Source organism: Meles meles, chromosome 4 (assembly GCF_922984935.1).
Source record: "Meles meles chromosome 4, mMelMel3.1 paternal haplotype, whole genome shotgun sequence".
Taxonomy (NCBI): Eukaryota; Metazoa; Chordata; class Mammalia; order Carnivora; family Mustelidae; genus Meles; species Meles meles.
In genome coordinates, this window is record NC_060069.1 from 84,653,563 (window position 1) to 84,666,705 (window position 13,143).

Below are 13,143 nucleotides of genomic sequence, written 5' to 3' on the forward strand. Positions count from 1 at the left end.
TAAATTGCACATATGAGTGAAATCATATGATATTTGTCTTTCTCTGATGACTTTCTTTGCTTAATATTTTGCATAATACTCTCTAGCTCCCTCCATGTTGCTGCAAATGGCAAGATGTCATTCTTTTTTATGGCTGAGTAATATTTCATTGTGTAGCCATATCACATTTTCTCTTTATCCATCCATCAGTTGATGCTACATCTGGGCTTTACCATATTTTGGCTATTGTAATATCATACTTTTATTTTCACTGTTTAAAATTCAATCTGATGGGAGCCTGCAACTCCAGATACTAGGATTGAATAGAACCCAATTCTGTCCTCCCATGCATCTCCACCTAATCCTTTTTTTAAAAAATTTAAGTTATTTATTTATGTATTTGTCAGAGAGAGACAGAAAGCGAGTGAGAGAGAACAAGCAGGGGGAGTGGCAGGAGGAGGAGCCTGGTACAGGACTTGATCCCAGGACTCTGGGATCATGACCTAAGCTGAAAGCACACGCTTAACTGATTGAGCCACCCAGGCATTCCACCACCTGATTTTTCATCTAGAGTATACATGACTCTTATCCCAAAAGTGGTTCCATACATTCAGTCAAAAATTTAGATGAAAAGTATCTTAGAATCTCTTGAGAAGAGAGAAGAGCAACAACTTAAGAGAAAACAATCAATTACTCAGGAATTTTTTATTTTGTATACACATAAACACAGTGGTCAGAGAGGATCTTATGTGTTAAAAGCAACTGAAGTGAAATCATAGGCATAAAAGGAAGTCATACTTGCAAAGAAGGATATTTCTGCTTTTGGCCATGAGAGAGTAACAGAGTCTAGAATTAACCTTAATCCATAAACAACTAGGACACTGGGCAAAATATAGAAAACATCTATTTTCAGAAACTGGAACATAAGCAGTGCAACTAATGTTTCTGAGAAAAGAAACTAATGAGTTGAGCTTCTTGCATAAAGGTCATTTCTGGGCTGTAGTATAGAAATGGAGAAGCCAAAATGATCCTGGCAATCTCATTGAGTTGGGGAAATATTCCAATTTGAGAAGGTTGCAGAAGTTAGTTTGCAGGACAATGTATCTGAAATAAAGAAACCATGTAGAGAAGGAGCCCCAGCCTATGAGTCTTTGGCTGAATATCAAATACATATGAGTAATATGAAACCTCATAAGTACAGACTAGAAATGTCATCCCAGAAAGGAAAAATTACATTGGAGCTTTAAGATGAACAACTCCCAAAATTCACACAGAGCTGGGGAGTTATTTGAGTTCCCATCAGCGAGAGCAGAGATGCCTTCTTGAGCACACAGAACATTCAGTAGAATCTACTGAAGTACCTGGGAAGTGGGGCTAAAGTTGCCCAGAGTAAATGTTCTAGATTTTCCCTAAAATGACTTAAAAAGAAAACTCAAAAGATCACATTTCCAAAACGTGGACCACACCTAATAATCTTTAAAGGAATACCACAAAATCCAGCACTCAGCAACCTAAAATACAGTGTTTGGCACCTGACAAATAAATGTGAAGGCATAGCAAAAGATATTACCCTAAATGAAATCAGAAAAAACAAAGACTAAACAACATAAATCTTCAGTGCTCTGAAGGACAGTATCAAGCAGTCTTATTTATAAGTAATTGGAGACCCAGAATGAAATGAGGGGCAGCAGAGGACAAAAACAATGAACAGAGTTCCCATACTTGTGAAAACTACAAATTTTCAGATCCCCGAAGCCCACAGTCCCTAACAAAATCAACACAAAGAAAACTATCCCAACATGTAGCATAAATAAATTGCTTAAAAAAAAAAAAAAAAAGCTTTTGAGATTGAAGATGGGTCTAAAGACAGGAAGGAGATGGAATTAGGGTCATGACTGAGAAAAGCCCAAGGAATTAAAGCATTCCATTGTCATTCCCTGAAGGTTTACAACAGGCAGGGGTAAATTTTTAAACTGACTTTAATTATTGGCATTTTTTTTTTTGTTTTTAGTCTGCCATTAAAAGTGAACAAAATTGAGGATACTTAATATACAGTTAATAAAATACCTATAAACTACTCATAGCCAAAAATATTTATTGGAGAATATGGGGGGTATGGGGTGAGGTCAGAGAGTAGGATAGAGAGAAGCTATGGACTGTGTGTTACTTATTGAATTTTTAGCTACTCCATCAGGAGAGTCTTTCTTGAACATGCAGAATAATGTTATGCTACTTTAGAATTACATTCATATTCAAGGGCTCTCAATTAGATATTTTATCTTATAAATCCTCTCTTTTCCATCTTTCCCTTTCCTCAGGTGTTCTTTATTAAGGGTAAATCATACTGTCAAAGAAAAGAAAAGGAAGGATACAAAATTTTACCCAGCAGGAATAACAACTAACAGATCTTCTAGGGAGCATTCGAGAATCAAAGAGAGAAATGAAAGAAGATCCCAAGGATTCAGACTCTGACTGGACTTCAGAGTTGAGGATGAGAGTTTGGTGAAAAGATAAAAATGTATGTATGGATGGAAAGATCTCACAGAATAAAGGACTATGGCATAATTCCCCAGAGTTTATAGGCCATGGGCCACCAAATAATATTGTGGTTCACGTAGGTGCTCTTCATACTGTGGGGCTGTGGCATAGTTAGACAGAGATATCTTCAGTTACAGTTGCCGAGCTTCCCTCAATGGCAAATGGAAGGTATGAATCCCAAGGTTCTTGCGTTCTCTTTGGGGTAATATGACACTGACTGTGAGGATACTGTGAGAGCTGAGGTAGGAATGTGCTATCATAATGAACAGATAAACTAGGGGTTGAGTGTGGAGGAGGCAGAGGTTTTGGGGGTATATTATTATGGCCCTGGAAATACTATGTGATGTGAAGGAAAAGAACTCAGAGATTTACATATTCCCAGGTGCCCAACATATGGTCTTGTTGTCCACATGAGTATATTTTTTTTTACCATCTCAGACTCTGATGAGATCTCTTAGAGTATTCACTATGGCTGAGGCATCTGTTGGAGTGAGAGGAGCCCTGGATCGGGGAGCTTGTTGAACTGATCTCTGCATCAGTTTCTGCCATCAACCAACCATGTCATCTTCAAACAACTAAGGCTTAGTTCTTCCATTTATAAAAGTGAGGTTGGGGCTATTTTTAAGATCTTCATCAGCTCTGATGTTTTTTGAACTTTCAAAAAATTATCCAGCTAATTTCACAAACCTAGAAAATTATATAATCAATATCCTGGTTTCAAAACTTCCAAAATATGACATTTAAGAATGAAGGGAAAGAGAGTTTTTTTTTTTTTTTTTTTACTTGTCACTTGTCTATTTGTACTCCTTAAAATCCTGTGCTCCTTTTCCACTGCCTTAGAATTATTTTCATTACACTAAAATGAAATATTAAATACCTAATGTACTTAAATCTAATGTAACAGCCAACTATTGATAGAAAATCACCTGGAGTTTAGAAGTAAATCAACCACTCATCCTTCTGGTAGTACTTTTATAAATACTAATAGAAATATTACTTGTGAAGATTGTCTAAGGACTATACAGGGTCTGACTCTATTTTGTCTCACTTTATTACTCATACATCTTTAATTTATTTTTTATCCTGATTTCTTCTTTGCACATTTGTAGCAGGAGCCCTATGAAAATGAGTCAAGGACATTGTCTGTGTCCTCTCTCAAACTTCCACCCCCAGTTGCAAGTTTTCTTTCTTTCTTTCTTTCTTTCTTTCTTTCTTTCTTTCTTTCTAGAAAGCATGCAAATGGAGCAGGGGAGGCAAAGGGAGAGATAGAGAATCTTAGGCAGACTCCATGCCTGAGCAGAGCCTGATGTGGGGCTCAATGTCATGACCCTGAGATCATGACCTGAGGCAAAATCAAGAGTTGGATGCCCAACTGACTAAGCCACCCAGGGGCCCCTGAAATTTTTTTTTTTTTTTTTAAAGATTTTTTATTTATTTAACAGAGAGAGAGATTACAAGTAGGCAGAGAGGCAGGCAGAGAGAGAGGAGGAAGCAGGCTCCCTGCAGAGCAGAGAGCCCGATGTGGGGCTCGATCCCAGGACCCTGAGATCATGACCTGAGCGGAAGGCAGCGGCTTAATCCACTGAGCCACCCAGGCGCCCCCTGAAATTTTTTTTTTTCTTTTCAGATTTCTTCCCTGAATTTACATTGACAAAACAACTTATTTTACCCATTTTCTTTCTCTTCTTAAAGGAGACACACCAATAAATTCCTAGTGATATTTGTTAATTGTGGACCTCTACAGAGGCATATTTTTAAATTACTGAGTGGGTTTCCCTGGCTCCTGAAGATTTTCAATTTTTAAATTTCAAAAATATCACCTTTTATTTTTGTTTTAAAGCATTCAAGTAGGAACCCAAGCAACCTATTGTAAAAGGAGCAATCAAGACGGGGGAGGAGTCAAGATGGTGGAGAAGTAGCAGGCTGAGACTACATCAGGTAGCAGGAGATCAGCTCGATAGCTTATCTAAACATTGCAAACACCTACAAATCCAGCGGGAGATGGAAGAGAAGAACAGCAACTCTAGAAACAGAAAATCAACCACTTTCTGAAAGGTAGGACTGGCAGAGAAGTGAATCTAAAACCACGGGAAGATAGACCGCGGGGGGAGGGGCCGGCTCCCAGCAAGCGGCGGAGGAACAGAGCACAAAATCAGGACTTTTAAAAGTCTGTTCCACTGAGGGACATTGCTCCAGAGGCTAAACCAGGGTGAAGCCCACGCAGGGTCAGCGTGGCCCCAGGTCCCGCAGGGTCACAGAAGGATCGGGGGTTTCGGAGTGTCTCAGAGCTCGCAGATATTAGAATGGAGAAGCCGGCTACAGAGACAGAGCCGAGGACTGAACTCTCAGCTCGGGGTTACCTTGAACTGGTCGCGGGCTGGGTGAGCTCGGAGCGCGGCTAGAGGCTGGGGATACGGGAGTGATCGGGTGCTGTCCTCTGGGGGCGCACTGAGGAGTGGGGCCCCAGGCTCTCGGCTCCTCCGGGCCGGAGACTAGGAGGCCACCATTTTCATTCCCATCCTCCGGAACTCTACGGAAAGTGTTCAGGGAACAGAAGCACCCAAAAGCGAACCCTAGCCGATTACTTAGTCCGGCTGCCGGTAAGGGCGGTGCAATCCCGCCTCGGGCAAAGACACTTGAGAGTCACTACAACAGGCCCCTCCCCCAGAAGATCAACAAAATATCCAGCCAGGACGAAGTTCATCTATCAAGGAAAGTAGGTTCAATTCCTAAGACAGCAGCGCAATTCCAGAGGAGGAGAAAGCAAAGCACGGAACTCATGGCTTTCTCCCCATGATTCTTTAGTCTTGCGGCTACTTCAATTTTTTTTTTTCTTTTTTCAATTTTTTTTCTTTTTTCTTCTTCTGCTAAATTTTTAAAAACTTTTACCCTTTTCTTTTTTATCATTTTTTTGACTAGTTTATCTAAATATATATATTTTTTCTTTCTTTTTTATATTTTTTCTTTATTTGTTTTATTTTTTAAATTTTTTTCTTTTTTTTTTTCTGACCTCTTTTTATCCCCTTTCTCCCCCCACAATTTGGGGTCTCTTCTCATTTGGTTACAGTGCATTTTTCTGGGGTCTTTGCCACCCTTTTAGTATTTTATTTGCTCCTTCATATACTCTTATCTGGACAAAATGACAAGGCAGAAAAAATACCATAAACAAAAGAACAAGAGACAGTACCGAAGGCTAGGGACATAATCAACACAGACATTGGTAATATGTCAGATCAAGAGTTCAGAATGACGATTCTGAACATTCTAGCTGGGCTCGAAAAAGGCATGGAAGATATTAGAGAAACCCTCTCTGGAGATATAAAAGCCCTTTCTGGAGAAATTAAAGAACTAAAATCTAACCAAGTTGAAATCAAAAAAGCTATTAATGAGGTGCAATCAAAAATGGAGGCTCTCACTGCTAGGATAAATGAGGCAGAAGAAAGAATTGGTGATATAGAAGACCAAATGACAGAGAATAAAGAAGCCGAACAAAAGAGGGACAAACAGCTACTGGACCATGAGGGGAGAATTTGAGAGATAAGTGACACCATAAGACGAAACAACATTAGAATAATTGGGATTCCAGAAGAAGAAAAACAGAGAGGGGAGCAGAAGGTCTATTGGAGAGAATTATTGGAGGGAACAAGCATCAAAATCCAGGAGATGCAGAGAACCTCCCTCAAAGTCAACAAGAATAGGTCCACACCCCATCACCTAATAGTAAAATTTACAAGTCTTAGTGACAAAGAGAAAATCCTGAAAGCAGCCCGAGAAAAGAAGTCTGTAACATACAATGGTAAAAATATTAGATTGGCAGCAGACTTATCCACAGAGACCTGGCAGGCCAGGAAGAGCTGGCATGATATATTCAGAGTACTAAACAAGAAAAACATGCAGCCAAAGAATACTCTATCCAGCTAGGCTATCATTGAAAATAGAAGGAGAGATCAAAAGCTTCCAGGACAAAAAAAAACTGAAAGAATTTGCAAACACCAAACCAGCTCTACAGGAAATATTGAAAGGGGTCCTCTAAGCAAAGAGAGAGCCTAAAAGTAGTAGATCAGAAAGGTACAGAGACAATATACAGTAACAGTCACCTTACAGACTAATAATGGCACTAAATTCATATCTCTCAAGAGTTACCCTGAATGTTAATGGGCTAAATGCCCCAATCAAAAGACACAGGGTATCAGAATGGATAAAAAAACAAAACCCATCAGTATGTTGCCTACAAGAAACTCATTTTAGACACGAAGACACCTCCAGATTTAAAGTGAGGGGGTGGAAAAAATTTACCATGCTAATGGGCATCAGAAGAAAGCTGGGTGGCAATCCTTATATCAGATCAATTAGATTTATGCCAAAGACTATAATAAGAGATGAGGAAGGACACTATATCCTCCTCAAAGGGTCTGTCCAACAAGAAGATCTAACAATTTTAAATATCTATGCCCCTAACGTGGGAGCAGCCAACTATATCAACCAATTAATAACAAAATCAAAGAAACACATCAATAATAATACAATAATAGTAGGGGACTTTAACACTCCCCTCACTGAAATGGACAGATCATCCAAGCAAAAGATCAACAAGGAAATAAAGGCCTTAAATGACACACTGGACCAGATGGACATCACAGATATATTCAGAACATTTCATCCCAAAGCAACAGAATACACATTCTTCTCTAGTGCACATAGAACATTCTCCAGAATAGATCACATCCTGGGTTACAAATCAGGTCTCAACTGGTATCAAAAGATTGGGATCATTCCCTGCATATTTTCAGACCACAGTGCTCTGAAGCTAGAACTCAATCACAAGAGGAAAGCTGGAAAGAACCCAAATACATGGAAACTAAACAGCATCCTTCTAAAGAATGAATGGGTCAACCAGGAAATTAAAGAACTAAAGAAGAATTGAAAAAATTCATGGAAACAAATGATAATGAAAACACAACAGTTCAAAATCTGTGGGACACAGCAAAGGCAGTCCTGAGAGGAAAATATATAGCGGTACAAGACTTTCTCAAGAAACAAGAAAGGTCTCAAGTACACAAGCTAACCCTACACGTAAAGGAGCTGGAGAAAGAACAAGAAAGAAACCCTAAACCCAGCAGGAGAAGAGAAATCATAAAGATCAGAGCAGAAATCAATGAAATAGAAACCAAAAAAACAATAGAAAAAAATCAATGAAACTAGGAGCTGGTTCTTTGAAAGAATCAACAAGATTGATAAACCCCTGGCCAGACTCATCAAAAAGAAAAGAGAAAGGACCCAAATCAATAAAATCATGAATGAAAGAGGAGAGATCACAACTAACACCAAAGAAATACAGACAATTATAAGAACATACTATGAGCAACTCTACGCCAACAAATTTGACAATCTGGAAGAAATGGATGCATTCCTAGAGACATATAAACTACCACAACTGAACCAGGAAGAAATAGAAAACCTGAACAGGCCCATAACCAGTAAGGAGATTGAAACAGTCATCAAAAATCTCCAAATAAACAAAAGCCCAGGGCCAGACGGCTTCCCAGGGGAATTCTACCAAACATTTAAAGAAGAACTCATTTCTATTCTCCTGAAACTGTTCCAAAAAATAGAAATGGAAGGAAAACTTCCAAACTCATTTTATGAGGCCAGCATCACCTTGATCCCAAAATCAGACAAGGATCCCACCAAAAAAGAGAAGTACAGACCAATATCCTTGATGAACACAGACGCAAAAATTCTCGCCAAAATACTAGCCAATAGGATTCAACAGTACATTAAAAGGATTATTCACCATGATCAAGTGGGATTTATTCCAGGGCTGCAGGGTTGGTTCAACATCCGCAAATCAATCAATGTGATAGAACACATTAATAAAAGAAAGAACAAGAACCATATGATACTCTCAATAGATGCTGAAAAAGCATTTGACAAAGTACAGCATCCCTTCCTGATCAAAACTCTTCAAAGTGTAGGGATAGAGGGCACATACCTCAATATTATCAAAGCCATCTATGAAAAACCCACCGCAAATATCATTCTCAATGGAGAAAAACGGAAAGCTTTTCCGTTAAGGTCAGGAACACGGCAGGGATGTCCATTATCACCACTGCTATTCAACATAGTACTAGAAGTCCTAGCCTCAGCAATCAGACAACAAAAAGAAATTAAAGGCATCCAAATTGGTAAAGAAGAAGTCAAACTATCACTCTTCGCAGATTATATGATACTATATGTGGAAAACCCAAAAGACTCCACTCCAAAACTGCTAGAACTTGTACAGGAATTCAGTAAAGTGTCAGGATATAAAATCAATGCACAGAAATCAGTTGCATTTCTGTACACCAACAACAAGACAGAAGAAAGAGAAATTAAGGAGTCAATCCCATTTACAATTGTACCCAAAACTATAAAATACCTAGGAATAAACCTAACCAAAGAGGCTAAGAATCTATACACAGAATATTATAAAGTACTCATGAAAGAAATTGATGAAGACACAAAGAAATGGAAAAATGTTCCATGCTCCTGGATTGGAAGAATAAATATTGTGAAAATGTCCATGCTACCTAAAGCAATCTACACATTTAATGCAATCCCTATCAAAATACCATCCATTTTTTTTCAAAGAAATGGAACAAATAATCCTAAAATTTATATGGAACCAGAAAAGACCTCGAATAGCCAAAGGAATATTGAAAAAGAAAGCCAAAGTTGGTGGCATCACAATTCCGGACTTCAAGCTCTATTACAAAGCTGTTATCATCAAGACAACATGGTACTGGCACAAAAACAGACACATAGATCAGTGGAACAGAATAGAGAGCCCAGAAATCGACCCTCAACTCTATGGTCAACTAATCTTCGACAAAGCAGGAAAGAATGTCCAATGGAAAAAAGACAGCCTCTTCAATAAATGGTGCTGGGAAAATTGGACAGCCACATGCAGAAAAATGAAATTGGACCACTTCCTTACACCACACATGAAAATAGACTCCAAATGGATGAAGGACCTCAATGTGAGAAAGGAATCCATCAAAATCCTTGAGGAGAACGCAGGCAGCAACCTCTTCGACCTCAGCCGCAGCAACATCTTCCTAGGAACAACGGCAAAGGCAAGGGAAGCAAGAGCAATAATGAACTATTGGGATTTCATCAAGATCAAAAGCTTTTGCACAGCAAAGGAAACAGTTAACAAAACCAAAAGACAACTGACAGAATGGGAGAAGATATTTGCAAACGACATATCAGATAAAGGGCTAGTATCCAAAATCTATAAGGAACTTAGCAAACTCAACACCCAAAGAACAAACAATCCAATCAAGAAATGGGCAGAGGACATGAACAGACATTTCTGCAAAGAAGACATCAAGATGGCCAACAGAAACATGAAAAAGTGCTCCACGTCACTCGGCATCAGGGAAATACAAATCAAAACCACAATGAGATATCACCTCACACCAGTCAGAATGGCTAAAATTAACAAGTCAGGAAATGACAGATGCTGGCGAGGATGCGGAGAAAGGGGAACCCTCCTCCACTGTTGGTGGGAATGCAAGCTGGTGCAACCACTCTGGAAAACAGCATGGAGGTTCCTCAAAATGTTGAAAATAGAACTACCCTATGACCGAGCAATTGCACTACTGGGTATTTACCCTAAAGATACAAACATAGTGATCCGAAGGGGCACGTGTACCCGAATGTTTATAGCAGCAATGTCTACAATAGCCAAACTATGGAAAGAACCTAGATGTCCATCAACAGATGAATGGATAAAGAAGAGGTGGTATATATACACAATGGAATACTATGCAGCCATCAAAAGAAATGAAATCTTGCCATTTGCGACGACGTGGATGGAACTAGAGCGTATCATGCTTAGTGAAATAAGTCAATTGGAGAAAGACAACTATCATATGATCTCCCTGATATGAGGACATGGAGAAGCAACATGGGGGGTTAGGGGGATAGGAGAAGAATAAATGAAACAAGATGGGGTTGGGAGGGAGACAAAGCATAAATGACTCTTAATCTCACAAAACAAACTGGGGGTTGCTGGGGGGAGGTGGGATTGGGAGAGGGGGAGGGGGCTATGGACATTGGGGAGGGGAGGCGAACCATAAGAGACTATGGACTCTGAAAAACAACCTGAGGGTTTTGAAGGGTCAGGGGTGGGACGTTGGGGGAACAGGTGGTGGTTAATAGGGAGGGCACGTTTTGCATGGAGCACTGGGTGTTGTGCAAAAACAATAAATACTGTTACGCTGAAAAAAAAAAATAAAATGGAAAAAAAAAAAAGGAGCAATCAAGCCACTGCATAATAAACCATAAACTACATCAAAAACACAAACTGAAATGAGGATTGTCATCTCAGGAACGGTTGCAATCAAAAGATTTAGAAGTTTGTTTTTTTTTTAAAGATTTTATTTATTTATTTGACAGAGAGAGATCACAAGTAGACAGAGAGGCAGGCAGAGAGAGAGAGGGAAGCAGGCTCGCTGCCGAGCAGAAAGCCTGATGTGGGACTCGATCCCAGGACCCTGAGATCATGACCTGAGCCGAAGGCAGCGGCTTAACCCACTGAGCCACCCAGGTGCCCAAGATTTAGAAGTTTTCATCATGAAGATACTGGGTCATTAGTTTTATTGTCTAAAAGTTTGATTGTGCTCATTTATAGGAATCTCAGCATCATTCCCTCATTAAACCTTAATTAAGCACCTACTGTGTTCCTGGACTTGTCTGCAGGTGGATATATGGTGGTGTTATGCAAAATGTAAAAGGCATACATATTACTAGTTAGGTGAAGCCCATGATGACCCCCTAATTAGAAGCTCTGAGTTGGTGTGCAAATAAAGAGTAAATAGTGCTTTACATAGGAAAAAAAGTGTGTATAATCTCCAAATCCCATCCCACAACACTTGTAGTACTTATAAAGTTATCCTTATGTGTCAAAACTCCAAGGTACAGCATTTTGATTAAAACAGACTCACTTTTTGCCTCCTTCTCTTAAGATCTGGACTGATAATTCTAGAATCAAAAGGTGCTAGATGGGATGCCTGTGTGGCTCAGCGGGTTAAGCCTCTGCCTTCGGCTCTGGTCATGATCTCAGGGTCCTGGGATCAAGCTCCTCTTTGGGCTTTCTGCTCAGCGGGGAGCCTGCTTCCCCACTCTCCCTCTGCCTGCCTCTCTGCCTGCTTGTGCTCTCTCTCTCTGTCAAATAAATAAATAAATAAAATCTTAAAAAAATAAAAAGGTGCTAGAACTAGAGGAACTTTACAGTGGTTTCCAAACTCACTTGACAGAGGCCAGGTGGCTGCCCCAGGTGGGTAGGGGGAATAGTGGTGGTTTCAGGGGCAGATTGGCTGAGCAGGTGGACCTCTGGCATAACCAGAGCAGTAAAAATAGCTTGGGGGAGGGTCCAGTGCTCTCTGCTTCACCCTTAGCATGGCTTTGCAAGTCACATATTTACATGATTCGTCTAGGCCCTGTAGACACTTGAGTTTGAAAAGCTTGCATTATATCCTCACCTTTCTCTTTTTTCATTCTAACTTTCCCCTCAATGTGCAATGTGCAAGAAGGTCTGATGTTCTCCTAGATAGCACGTTCTTCCACAACCCAGAGGGAACCACAGTTTTAAATAATTTTTCCTTTAACTCATTAATACCTTAAGCTATTTTATATAAATGAATTTCATGCATTGTTTTGGGTAGAGATTATTAATGCATACTTTTGGAATTATTTTTCTTTTAATAGACTATTTGTGATAGCTGAAATTACAGATCTAGGCTTGGAAGTCTGATTCATCTCATTTGCTTTAGATTTCTCACAGAAAAAAAGCTAAGCTGAACTACTGACTATTAACCCTCAAATTCTTCATAACATTTAGAAGAAATAAAAACTGAACAAAAACTTACATGGCAGAAATAAGCAGTAGAGGAAAGCTTCCAACTTCTATTTTGCTTCACTGTTCAACATGGTAACCACTAGTTATATAAAAATATTTAAATTTAATAAAAAATTTAAAAAAATCAGTTCCTCAGTCGTGCTCATTACATTCAAGTTGTCAATAGCCATATGTGGCTAGTGGATACTTTACTAGACAGCTGAGACGTAAACAGTTTCCATCATTACAGCAATTCTATTGGACAGCTAGAGAAATGGAAAAATACTGTAAATTGGAGAAAATTGCTTGTCAGCTATAGGCACAAAATCTAACTCTTCCCCCCGTCTCTTGTCATGGTAAGGAAATTGTGACTCTGTGCAAAGAAAATCTGGTGTGTTTGTTTTCCTTCTGACATTTCTTTCAGTTGTCATTTCCTCCTGTCTGCCTTATACTTCTAATGTTTCATCCTTCCTGCTCAGTCTGCACATTCAACACAGAGACATCTACCATCTCCATCAACAACTCCCTTTCCTGCTAAATAAAGCAACTTCTCCGCTGCCACTAATATTTGCTATGAATTGTCATCCTGTGACTAGAAAAGATTGGATTATACAGACCCCAGGAAACAGCTTTCTGCCTTTGATGGGTCTCCAGTAAATATCTTTGCCCCCAAATATCTTCCAAGGATCTGGTCACAGTGCTTGAGATCCCACCATGTTACTGAAACTGTTGAGTGTTTTTCA